We start from the raw sequence: 13,042 nt of genomic DNA, 5'->3' as shown, positions 1-13,042 counted from the left end.
CAACCGACATCAAACTCTTTGTCAATTTGGGTACATGTTTGACATTTTGCAGCATAAACTCAGAGCCATTACGCATAGAAAACCAGATGTTGCCCACACGGCATATATCAACCTCATAAGAATTGCCTAGAAAACCACTCCTTGTGAGGAGTCACGTGAAAGCTAACACCTGAGTCCACAGTCCAATTATGTGCATAACACTCATCAAGAGCTAATAATTCATAAGGACTTAGATCCGATGTGAAAATGAACACATCATTTGGCACATCAAAAACTGTCTCAATGGCTAGAGACTCAACCACATTAATCTCTTCAATTTTTCACGTTGCTTTTAGGTTTGTCAAACTTCATTTTCTCCTTGCCCTTGTCACGCTGCAATGTGCAACAATCTTTCTTCAAGTGTGTCTTTTTATAGTAGTAGTAACACTCAACAATCTTTCTTCAAGTGTGTCTTTTTATAGTAGTAACACTCAACATTTCTCATGTCTATGTCACGACTCTTGCTACTACCTTGCATGCGATCCTGAGAACGACCGCGACAACAACCATGCTGCCTTTGCTTGTCACGATTGCCACTAGCCACATACGCATCACTGTTGGAATTAAGGTTGCAAGAAAACACTAACAGCTTGGAGAAGACGAAGGAAGCTCAAGGCACACAACAGAGAGTGTGTTACGAATGCCACTAGCCACATACGCATCACTGTTGGAATTAAGGTTGCAAGAAAACACTAACAGCTTGGAGAAGATGAAGTAAGCTCAAGGCACACGATAGAGACTGTGTTACTTAGTGTGCAATGGAAAGATAGATAGCCCTAGAATGATGGGCGTATCTACAGTGCACGATGGAAAAAACCTCATAAAGATGGGGAAAATGCCCCGGTGGTCCTAAGTGTGTTCACACACGTCACTACCACATGTATATGGTAACAATACGGTGAATGAGAGCTAGCACATAGAGTAAAGGGAAGTGCCATGTCCTGAGGAAATGATCGGTCTACAAAGGGGAGTAAGCCCAAAGCTTTGAACTTCTCACGAGACAATTCCTTTGTGAAAAGTCTGCAAGGTTGTCCTATGTGTTGGCACATAAGCCACGCTGATCTCTCCTACCGAGAGCCTCTCTGTGACATAGTGGTAATGCATGAAAAACTGGGTTCCTCGCAAATGCTAATGCGCTCTGACTATCACTGTAGATAGTGTTGGTAGTGTCCTGTCCAATGCCCAAATCAGTCATAAGGCGTCTGAGCCATACACACTCACCCGTAGCTGTGAAGACTGCCTTGTTCTCAACCTCACAACTAGAAGTGGCCACAATAGGTTGCTTCTTGCTCAACCATGATATGCATGAGCTGCCAAGCATGAAACAAAACCACTTAAGGAAACTCGTGTGTCAAAACAACCAGCCCAATCTGCGTCCAAAAAAGCATGTAAGTCTGGTGGAAATGATCCCCCCTTGGGATAAAACAAGCCAAGATGTAAAGTGCCACTCAAGTAGTGAAAAATCCTCTTGACAGCCTGTCAATGCTTAGACCTTGGGCTATGCATAAATCTGCTGACCTATGAGACTGTTGCATACATAAATGAGGGATCCAACAGCAGTTTGGTAAAGAGTGACATCTACAGGATCACCGGCATCATGAAGACTCAATTTCAAACCTGTTTCCATGGGAGTGGTAATAGGTTTGCAATCCTCAAGTCTATAAGTGACAAAAAGCCCAAGTCTACGCCTCAACCAAAAAATGTTCGTCAACCGGGTCTCCAACGCGTACACCACCTGTAATGTCGATGCTGACAACTCTGCCTCTGAGCAGTGTGCTCAAGAAAAGCATCTCTTAAGAGACCGCAGGCTTTGAGTGCTCTCTCTATGTCGGAGTCAAAAGAAGAAAAAAAATGGTCGATATGGGCTCCAAAGGCCCCTGTAAACCTGTCAAAGTAGACTGGGAATTTTGATGCCGATTTTTTCCGCAGGATGGAAATGTACTTGATGTGGGTGCCGGGCCTCACTCCTCTATGACAAAGGTACCTCGCTCGTGCACACCAAAAGTGAGACCATCAACGAAGTCAATGCAAAAAAAATGAAGTTGATGTCGCCTTTCACCGCCAAACAAAAGCACTCGTCGATGCTAAGCTATAAGAGAATGCCATAGTCGTTGAAGTTGGTGTTGAAACCGATGCTAAGCTATAAGAGAATGCCTAAAGTCCAATGGTGAGAGCGCTCGTCGAACTATGAGTGCTCAGGAGATGTCATGGAAGAAACCGGAGTCAAATCCGGTGCCGCTGTCGTGCCTCCACCGTCCAGTAGATGTGCTAGCCGTCTTGAGCTAACTCGTCAATCGGGTCGAAGGTGTCAAAGTTGCATAGAAAGTCACGTCTCTCTCTCTCTCTCTCTCTCTCTCTCTCGGGTGTGTGTGAGCGGGGGCGAGATTGTTGAGCCCGTGATACAATGATGGGGAAGGAGGGGCGGATGTGCACTCACCCTAAGACTCAATTTTTTTAAAAATTTAATCTCTGTCAAAAGCCTGCTCTATCAATGGCTCTGCCGAAAGTTAGACTCTGTCGAGACTGCGCAAGGAGTGTGTGTGTGTGTGTGTGTGCGCGCGCGCGCGTGTGTATGAGTGGAGAGATAACATCATCACGCACTTCTTTTTTTAAACCAAAATAAGTGGGTTGAATTAAAATAAGAAGCTTAACAAGGTGAAAATTGCAGCTTCGCTTCACGTTGGCCTGCCATTATAACGAACAATAAATCAACAACATACATTTTATGGCGCATTGAAAAGAAACATTACTTGGGTCAACAGTGACATAGTATGTTTTTGCCGTTAAAGCAATTGATCCCATCGGGAGTGTTTACAAGGGTCCAAGTGAGACACAAAAACAGTTGTGATGTGAGCAACCATGGAAGCTATAGAATGGGATTTTGCTGGAGCTCATTCATGAGAGGTGGTATACAAGTGGTGGTGAGGTTTGCGGGGCAATCTAAGCAAGATATGTTATTGCAATGTCCAGGAGCTACATAGACAAGCAATGTGATAACTGAATTAGCTACTGGAGAATATAATAACCCTGAATGGATCGACATATTGTTGTTCTATCCCAAAGATTTGACACGTACAAGAGATCTAGATCATACAATGAACCAAATCATGCATGATACGAAGACCTCCATCTTTGACATATGTCAGTCAAGAGATCTAGATCATACAATGAACCAAATCATGCATGATACGAAGACCTCCATCTTTGACATATGTCAGTCAACATACCGAAGCACCCCTTATAGTAGAGCTAGAGGAATGGATCCTTAAAAGACAAAGACGGTGTGCGGGATGCCATGATATCATTGGCAAACGTCAAGAATGTCATATCTAAACACGGCCCGGATGGTAGAGTGGACGAGAGGCAGTGGAGATCTAAACCAGTGGTGGAGCTTCTAATTCCACAAGACCTCAAAGGTTATGTAGAGATCCAGATGCAAGCCATGCACAAAACACAAGATGAGTTCTTAGAGCTGGAAATGGCAAGAGGCATTCACTTGCTCACGCAATACTACAATAAGTGGTTCAACAAGTAAACATGAAAGCAAAGCTGAGCTGCTTCATGAACAACTTCCAAATGGCCCATTTAAACTCGTCTGTGACATAATATGTTTGAAAGTGGATGCAACATTTGGACACTTGACACTGCTTGTGAATGAAATTGGGAAGAATGTGCATGAGATGAAACAATGTTTGCACCAAATGGAGTTAAACATAGTCACAAATTGCTCCTCTCGGCTTCTCTCCGAAGTGCTTGTAAGTGGCACGGTCCCCATGTTCCCTTGATTGCAGCTTCAGATGGGAAGCTGAAGAGGCTCAAGAACTTAGTGAAGAAAACACCTAAGTTGCGTTTTCTATGCGAGTCGCCTAAGCACAGCTCGCACAAAGTGGAAGGGAAAATAGGGAAGGAGGTGGTCTTAAAGGAGGGCATTCTCACCAAGGCAGCATCGATACTTGTGCCTGCTTTGAGATTTATACGTTGTGCTGCCAAATTTGTTGTTGATGTGTCCTTGCCAGACATTGCACCCAACATTTTCGAACCATATGAAGCTCTGTTAAAATCACTGGGTGACATATCCTCTAAAAGACCTTCAGAGATTAAGCAGTAGAGGAGGTCATTGCTGTTCAAGAGCCTCAACGAGGTCGCCAATCTTATTCTCTAGAACCTTTAGAGATGGCAAATGATGGTGCCATGATCCTTGAGAGAAAAGAGACTACTGAGAAAATGCAAAATCCCTTCACCAGTCACCCGCTGCCCCTCATATCTCCTAAGCAAAGAACCTACGTAGTAGCACAACAAGGGTGTTTGCATAAGTGTGATATCTAATCCTTGTGCCACGTTTATCATCCACTATGCCGTTGAGCTTGGAGCTTTGAGATTGGATACAATTCAAGACTTGTCATGGGAGGGATGATGCGAAGGATACACAAGCAGTGATTCTTGTGGATTGGCACATTCCTTTTGAGCTTCAAGCCCTTGCCTAAATGGGTGCTTTTACACACCTAGAGCTGTTGATTACTTTCAAGGGATGTACAATAGAGGGAGAAAATGTTTCTTTGAGGTAGAGGAAACTCTCTCATGTCTGCAACGAGTCTTCCTTGACCTCAAAGTAAACGTTTTAACAGATCAGAGTTCTTGCTGCTTCGCAATAGTGGCTCATAGACGTAGCACCTGATGAGGCAAACTGAAAGGATTAATGGCTATGGACCGTTGTGTGCACAGCCTCTTACAGTATATTGCAGGACTTGGCAGTCACATTTGTTGGCTACCATACCAGCAGTGAGGCCTTATAGAGGACATGCAAGGCTTTATAGAGGCCTCATAGAGCTCGTCAAGATACCAAGTTTCGTCCCTCGACAGACACAAGTGACTAACACAATTTGCTGGTGATTTTCATCATGGTTGTGGTCCGGCCTCGCCATACTACTCCAACTTTCCCCTTCTTGTTCTGCATCTTCACCAGCCACTTTACCCCCCTCCTGATCTCCTCCCCGTGCATTGTCGGCACCGTCAATGCCATCGCCATCAGCGCCCCACACGTGCCGTGTATGTCATCCTCCTCTTGCTCATTCCGTAGATACGCCAATCCTCTTGCCAGCACCTCAGGCGGCATCTGTTGTGCCCCTCACCCTGCTCGCTTTCCATCAGCCTCCCCACCAATTCCATCACCCTTGCAGTCACATCTGCAGTGGGTGGATCATTCATGGCTTTCAAATCCAGTCCACAGCACATGCAATAGCCCCATTTTTGACATCTTCCTTCTTTAGCTTGACGGAGTGTAAGGCCATTGTGACAGTGGCAGTATCGTCAACATCTGGGTACCATCTGTTGAAGAATTGGAATGCCCACCGGCACATAGCCTGCTTTGCTTTTGTAGGACCAGTCTCCGTGCTTGGTGATTTGCTTTTCTAGGAGCCACTCTCCAGCCTTTTGCAAGGCTGAATGGTCTAGCGGAAGCCTGGACTCAACAAGAGCTCTTACCACAAGAGTTGTATCCCAGACAGGTGATACGGCCGATTGTATTACACAATGTTCTTTCCTTTCTATTGAGAACATCTCGAAAGCAGAGAGAGGTCTGTGGAGTACGGGGTGTGTCACATCATAGCCCCATATCTTCATGCAAACCATCGCATAAAACATGCGAAGATAGTAACCAAGAAGCTCTCCAGAATCCTGATCTTGCCTCTTTAGCACCCACCTCGCTGCTTCCTTCAAACCCTATCGCCAGAACTGTACGAGCTCCATCTTCTCCATCGCCTTGAAAGTATAGTCTATCCCTACAAAGAGCTTGTCAGTCCAGCTCCCCCCAAAAGCAAAGCCGAAGCGCACATTCTTCCTCCCCTCAGCATAAAGCTCTTCAAAGGACACCTCTGGCTTCAGCTTAAACACGCAATTTTTGTCGCAAATGATCATCAAAGGCACTATGCACTCGCACGCCCTGCACGCCATGTTGTATAAGCTGAAGGGAAACCAGCCAGGGAAGAGCACAACCCATGGAGGCAGAGAAGGAATGCCTTTTCAATCATAGATACCTATTGAAGCTAGCCAAATCTTGGTAAAGGTGCAGGCTTTAGAGATACCTCCTTGACTGATGATGTGCGTGTAAGCTTTTTGACGAATGGGATCTGAATTTGGGACATGGAGAAGAGACAATGCTATGTAGGCTTCTATAGTGGCACTGAGATGGCCTCCATCTCCATAATAAAGCTCCCACCCACCATGATCACACTGCCGCAGCTTAAGGTAGTTGCCCATTTTCTGCACAGGCTTTCGGTGATGATGGTCTGTGAGGTGATGGCTGTATTGGCTTCAAGCTCTCCCCTCTAGTATCCTTGGGGGAACCACAAGGAAATCAAGAACTCCTGGCTTTGCCAGATGCCATTGTCGAGCGAGATGGGTTCGGTGTTCCGCATATCACCTGCGTACTCCTCCTTGAAGTACTCTCGACTGTAGGGCTCCATCCTGGCCACAGGTACAGGCCAGCTTGTAGCTTGTTGCTGCAAATCTCCCTCTTCGGCTTCCAGGTGTTCCTCATGTTCTGCCGTTGTTGCATGAGGATATCAAGCTGCTGCTTGTGCCCTTTCACTGAGATTGCACGGGCTTGAGAAAACATACAAGCAGGCTCTGCGCATGAGGAATCGGCACCGCAACATCCTGGCCACAGGTGCAGGCCAGCTTGCAGCTTGTTGCTGCAAAGCTCCCTCTTCGGCTTCTGGGTGTTCCTCATGTTTTGCCCTTATTGCATGAGGATATCAAGCTGCTGCTGATGCCCTTTCATTGAGATTGCACGGGCTTGAGAAAACGTACAAGCAGGCTCTGCCCTCGAGGAATCGGCACCGCAATTAGCAATAGCTTGGATAGGACTACCTCCAGGAGCATGTTCAAACAGGGAAACATCCAAACTGTGAGCTCTTGGAAGCCTTTAATCTTCATTGTGCCAACAGTCCATGGGTTGCCCATTGTATTTGCATGGGTGTGGCGGAGCTATAGGAAAGCACTATTCAGATGGATGCACGCCTGCATTGCTGGTCTTGGAGGATCGGACCTTCCATCTCTTCATGCTTACTTGTTACCTGAGTTCAGTAATGATGGTGTATTGGCCAAGGCGACTACCGATTGTTCCAACTTGCACATGACTTGAGGGGGAAGGAACAGGCAAGCCTGGTGAGCTTTTTGGTCACAGAAGTCCCTAGGGAGTGATGGATAGGTCGAGGAAGGCCATTCTCAACAGGATTCCCAAAACTTCCACAAGAAGAAAGATGCCCTGCAAAAAAATTGACAAGAATACGAAAACTGATTTTACCAGGAGAACTAGTCAAAGGTGGTGGATGTGACTGCTGGCAAAAATGACGAGTGTCTTCTTGCTGAACGCTTGGCAAGCATCACACAATAACAGATCATAAGCACCACACAACACTTGCCCTGGGCAACAGCAAATCGAGGAACCTGACATCAACTCCCACTTTCCAACAACTGCAATCATCCTAATCAAATGCTTTGATAAAAGGTAACACCCGGAGATGCATCATTAACAAACATACCACTTAAAAGAATGAAAGGAACAACTTACACCCAGTTAGCCATAAAAGAAACAACGCATTATAGAGTTGCCTTGTGAGCTGCCATTATCTTAAGCTCATCCTTGGTGAGAAGCTTTTGTGCTATACAGGAAGACAAGGAGCAGGCAGAAAGCCCTTATCAGCCAAGCAACAGCATCCAAGCATCAAGAGAAGACAATACAAAATGCGTTACTTTATGGGCGTGCTTACACAGAAGAAACGGCAGAAATTTATCTGGCATTTAGCAGGCCCATGAACAAAATGATTCATACCCTTTCATCAATGGGGTTGCACGGGCTCGTGACCTGGAAGCTTTGAAGGTACCTCACGCGATTTTTCAGGCCACGTCATTGGCAGGAAAAAGAGATTGTAGAAAGGCCCCCGGTGGCAGGCCAACAATGAGCTCAAGTTATGGTGGTACCTGCAAAGCTTCCAACACGGCAAGCACTGCTTGGAAAAACGTGAAAGCAAGGTGCACGGAGAAGAACGCCTGGAAGCCGCCACCACAGTTAGCAATGGCCACAATAAGAAAGCGCGTCCAAGCTTTCCGCGGCGTGCGCTACTGAGACCCGCAACTCTAGCGATTCTTTAGGCCACGTCATTTGCAGGAAAAATACGTTCTACTAAGGCCCCCCAAAGGGTGCGCACATGAAGATTTACCACCAAGGAATTCGCTGCAGCCGAAAATTTAGCGCACTGCCGCCAAGCCCTCTTCGCGCACACAATCTACTCATCTCCATGGAATACGCTCTCCCTCCCCTTCGCTTTTTGCCAGATTGGTGGGCCGCAGCGGCTAACTACGTCCCAAGCCCTACTTTGACGGGTTTGCCGCAGCGGGATGAAGATTCTTGCCACATTCTTCTCTCTTGCCGCTGCGGTTCAAGATGAGCTCCATGTGCGAAGGACTCCAGTGGCAGGCCAAATAAAATTACATCAGACTGCCCAAGGAATGGGTTACTGAGTAGATTCCAAGGGGTTAGGTGATAAGAGTCACACTAGTCAATAATCTGTCGACCAAAGCAGTATATGCTGGGAGGGAGCCTACTGGAATTCATTCGATACATTACATATTGTCAATCTCATCCTGTAGACGATCCACAAAGTCGCGGGCTGCATCACACACTTTCAAATCTCTCAGTGTGTTGCCTTCAATTTGCTCCAAAAGACTAGAGCTATCACTGCTTGTTGCCGAACTGTTGCTCGCTACTCAATTTCCTTGCTCACAAAGCCTCCAAGCTTGCATCTTCTCTTTGGAGACCCCAATTCCCACTCTGCTTGTTTTCTGTTGAGCTTTGCCTTCCAATTTTTCCTACAGAGCTTCGATTCTCCTCTGTAGTGTAGCGATCCTTCCCAAATTTTTTGAGATGCCGCTTTCTTCTAGGTTGATTACCAGCTCACAGGCCTTGAATCTATTCACCTCCTCATGCTCTGGAGATTCCCGCTTGGTTTCCTCTATTGCACCCGATTCTGCATAGTTTCCAAAGCTCCCAAGAGTCCCATGCTTTTGGGGTCGCTGCACACGCGGGGTGGATCCAAGCTCCCTGAGCTCTGATACCACTTGTGGGGAAAGATGTGCAAGATTTAAGAGAAGGAAGGAGAGAAAGGGGGAAGAGGAAGGAGAGCATACACACTCTTGGTGGAGCTTATGAGAGGAGTAACCTCTCAACTCCTTATTGATTCCATTATAACCGAATAATGAGAATGGGCGGGCACCAACCAAACCAGCCATGGTCCACTCGCCTCAAACCTAACAACACCTATTAAGTACATAAGTAGCACAATGACAACCTCAAGTTACTTTGAAGTCCAACTTTGATTGTCAGGTTCGAGTCCACTTGGGAATCAACTCTAGGACTTCCTTAATTTTGGTTCAAAGATGATTTTGCAGGATTTTGATCACTTGTGGAGGTATGTGGAAGCTTGTGATAATGTATTTGACAATTGTGGACAAAAATATGACCATAAGCAGGGCTTTCTCTTTATGTTGGCTTGCCAATATAGACAATTTGAGTTCTTGTAACATTTAATGGCCTAATAACTTATGTGTAGCGGAAATTAGCATGAACATAGTGGGCATTTCAGTAGAATAGATTCCTAATGAGAATTACAAGAGTTCTTGGGTGGAGAGAGCAACAAAAAGCATAACACCTAGTTAGATAGCATCGACAATACTTTCAAAAGAGAGAGAAATTAAGCTATTGACAACAGTTGAGGACCGGATTTGCATGGAGCCGGTCCCCCCTCCAAAAGGCTTTGTATTATGGTTTCTCCCATCAAGAGAGACATTGTACAATACAATTCTTTGTGTTCCTTCAAGACTAGCTAGTGCAATGAAGATGGAAGCTTCATACACCAAGCAAAACACTTAATCAAACACAACTTGAATTATCCCCGTTCTCAGACCCAAGACCTCACACACCTTCGAAGATGGTGAGAGCTAGCAGGGTATGAGAGTAGATTGAGAGGAAAAAGGAGTATCTTATGAGAAAGATGTACATCTCCTCACATAATCACTCATATTAGCATAGCTTAGCTTAGTAATTAGCTTGGTAGAGGAGGTGAGCATGAATTGAAGCTTGGCTCTTGGTTGGATTTGCATCCACATGCCAAGAGAGTGTTGATGTAGGCTTCTATCTCACAAGCTTGGAGTAGGTGATGAGCTCTCCATTAAAGCTTGGGAGGAGATAGAGTATTCTTCCTTCACACATGGTCAAGTGTGAGTGTGTGTGTGTCAATGCCCAGCAAAAATCAGCCCCCTCTCTCTCTTGGGCGAGCCCTAGCTGCTAATTAGGTCTGGCTTTTGCCTCATTGGACCTCCCCAGGTCAAGCCAATAGGTATTAAGCAGCATAAGTGATAGCCTTCTGACATGTGTCCCCCTTTCCCCTTTTGTGAGAGCTCTAGGTAATTAAATAATTAAACTAAACTCTCATTGGACTCCTTTGTCTCCTGGCCAATAGAAATCAGGCAAGTCATGGGGCTTCTGAATGCTCATTGGACCCTTTGGGAGACTTCCCAATAGTCTTCTAGGAGACTTAATTCTCATTGGTTTCTTTTATTAAATGTTTTTAAATTGATTAAACTACATTTACTCTAGCTTAATTCTCATTGGTCCACTTCAAGGGTCTTCCAATAGGAATTGGGCACACCTTGTGGGCATCTGGCCTAGGGAGCTGACATGTGTCCCTCATTCCCTTTGTGTAAAGGGAGTCTATGTGTGTGTGTGTGTGGCTTTCTCTCTCATCCCCTACCTTTGGGGCTCGCCCCCTCCCATGTAGGGATGTGCAAATACTTTTAGGGCACACACAAAGCATCCAATTTTCCCTAGGGTTGACCTTTGGACACAACCTTTGAATTTTGGAACCTTAGCATTTTGGAAGTCTTAATGGGCTGAACCTTAGGGTCTTTTTAGCCCATTGTTGCACATGGCTCTTTTGCAGATGGCCCCCCCTTTGGATCCCTATTTTCCCTCCTTTGGATCCCTGCTGTGGCCGGTCTGCTAGCTTAACCAATATTCTAGCTTTTTCTCCCTTGGCACTTCCCCACATTAAATGATCAGTTTAATATGAGAAAATCATTTAGGAGAATTAGATATTGATTATTATGACAGTTCTTGCATGTACTTCAGCAGTATGTTATGGATGATGTTCTCCTTCTGCTGTTTATCTCTTGCTAGCTGATGTTGTTCAGCTTCAGCTTTCAATTCCTGCACTTTCTTTTGTAGATCGTGATGACATTTAATCTGTCTTCTAACTCTCCTTGGAGAGCGTCAATCACCATCTCTAGTTCTTTAGCCTTTGTGCTACGGCTAAGTGCTGCTGATCGGAGTCTTTCTGCCATGTCTTGCATTTGCTTTTCATATTCGTTGACTTGCAGGATTACCTCATCATTATCATGATTTCCATTCTTCATTTCTTGCTAGCTACCTAGATGTCTCGTCCGTCTCTTGTGTCTCTCTCGGCTGCATCGTGGCAGCTGGTTGTTCTTGCCCTTGAGGCTGTGGCGGCTGGGGACTTCTTCTGCTTTGTTATCATGAGGCTTCGTGGATGCCTCGGTTGGTTCTTGCAGTGTAGAGGTAGAAGGGGTTTCTTCAAAATCCTGTTCTCTTGTTTGCTCAAACTTTGTGGTGTCCTCTGGTGCAGGACTCGCTGCCCTTTCCGGCTCTGGTTCTTCTCTTTGTGTTGCTCTTGTGTAGCAGCTGCCTGTTATTCCGATTCAGCTGCTTCTCTTTGTTCAGGCTTTGTCTGTTTTGTGGCTTTATCTGCTGGTGATGGTGGTGGGCTTGGCATGGGGTGATCATGTTATTCTGAAGCAGGTGAAGAAGGTCGAGGAGACATGTCACCTTGTTCATGTGAGGCTTCTCCTTGTGCGATCGCTTCCTCTGCTTGTTTTTGCTGCTCCGCTGTCTCTTTAACTTTTTGTTCCACTTCTTGGGCTTTTTCAATTCAATTGGCACCCACTTTGTCGGGTCCTTGCCTTGCGCTTGGCGGCTGCGTTCGTAGAAGTGCTTTTCTCTTTCAAACCTGGCCTGCTTTTGTTGCGGCTCCTCCTGATGTGCTGCCACGGCTTTTCTTTTCATTTCCTTGATTCATGCTCTTCTTTCCTCATTATAAGAGCTTTCACTACTATGCCGTTCTGGCGAGCTCTCCGCAGACTCTTCATCAGACCTGTATGTTCTCTTGGTAGATCTTGTGGCTCGAGGGGAAGGTTGTGCTGACATGATCCAAGTGTTCTGATCTGGGACAGATCTGGGACAGATGGCAAGTTGTCGGCCATGCCGATAGCATGGTAGGCAAATCTGGTTAGAACCTCTGGTGCTCCCAGATATGTTATTTTTCCTTCTTTCTTTGTCTCTTTCAATGTGGAGAATAGGCACTGTGCATGGTCAATTGGTTTTCTGGTTGTTGATTTGAGAACTTGTGTAAATGTTATGGAAACTACATGATTGGGTGTCGTATACCTTGGCGGTCTCTTGGCAAGGAAGTGGAAGTGCTGATGATACAATCTTGTAGGTTCCTCCACCTGTTTTTGGATGAGGTCGGCAAGTGTCGCAGCGGCGGTTTCCTTGGTGAAGGTTCCTGCCGTCTTTCTATCTCTTGCCCTCATTGTCATTCCTTCTGTTGGCAATTTGAGAGCTTCTGCCACTATCTCTTTTGTAATCACCACTTCGACTTTGTTCCCTTGTTGGTCAGAGATTTGGGCGGTTCCATCTTCTTTGACCGTGGACAAGCGATCATAAGCTTTTTGGAAATCCACTCCACATGGTTGTTGTTCCTAAAAATCTATGAGTCCCAGCCTTGCTTCTTTGGTCTCGGACTTTGCGACGACATCATATACTTTTTTCGATAGAAGTTGCAGCTCTACCTGATGTCCATCTTCGCTTTTAAATCTACCTGTGAACACTGTGGTGTTGTTCTCTTTTAATTGTTCTCTTGACAGATAGGTT

At 45.7% G+C, this 13,042-nt stretch overlaps 2 pseudogenes across 1 annotated transcript; one reads left to right on the top strand and one right to left on the bottom strand.

The window, feature by feature from the left end:
• Positions 1-2,724: 2,724 nt before the first annotated feature.
• On the top strand, positions 2,725-3,702 carry LOC147430277 (uncharacterized; annotated as a pseudogene).
• A 1,145-nt stretch (positions 3,703-4,847) lies between these two features.
• Positions 4,848-8,124, bottom strand: LOC147430276 (dammaradiene synthase pseudogene; annotated as a pseudogene). The gene is made up of 2 exons (XR_015185799.1): positions 7,871-8,124; positions 4,848-7,700 (listed from the first exon to the last, which is right to left on the bottom strand). The product of XR_015185799.1 is annotated as a dammaradiene synthase pseudogene (transcript).
• Positions 8,125-13,042: the final 4,918 nt, after the last annotated feature.

The sequence above is a fragment of the Adiantum capillus-veneris genome, chromosome 22 (assembly GCF_014529385.1).
Source record: "Adiantum capillus-veneris isolate H3 chromosome 22, ASM1452938v2, whole genome shotgun sequence".
Classification (NCBI taxonomy): Eukaryota; Viridiplantae; Streptophyta; class Polypodiopsida; order Polypodiales; family Pteridaceae; genus Adiantum; species Adiantum capillus-veneris.
Note: the sequence above shows the minus strand (reverse complement) of the source record. Positions and strands in the feature narration are given on the sequence as shown.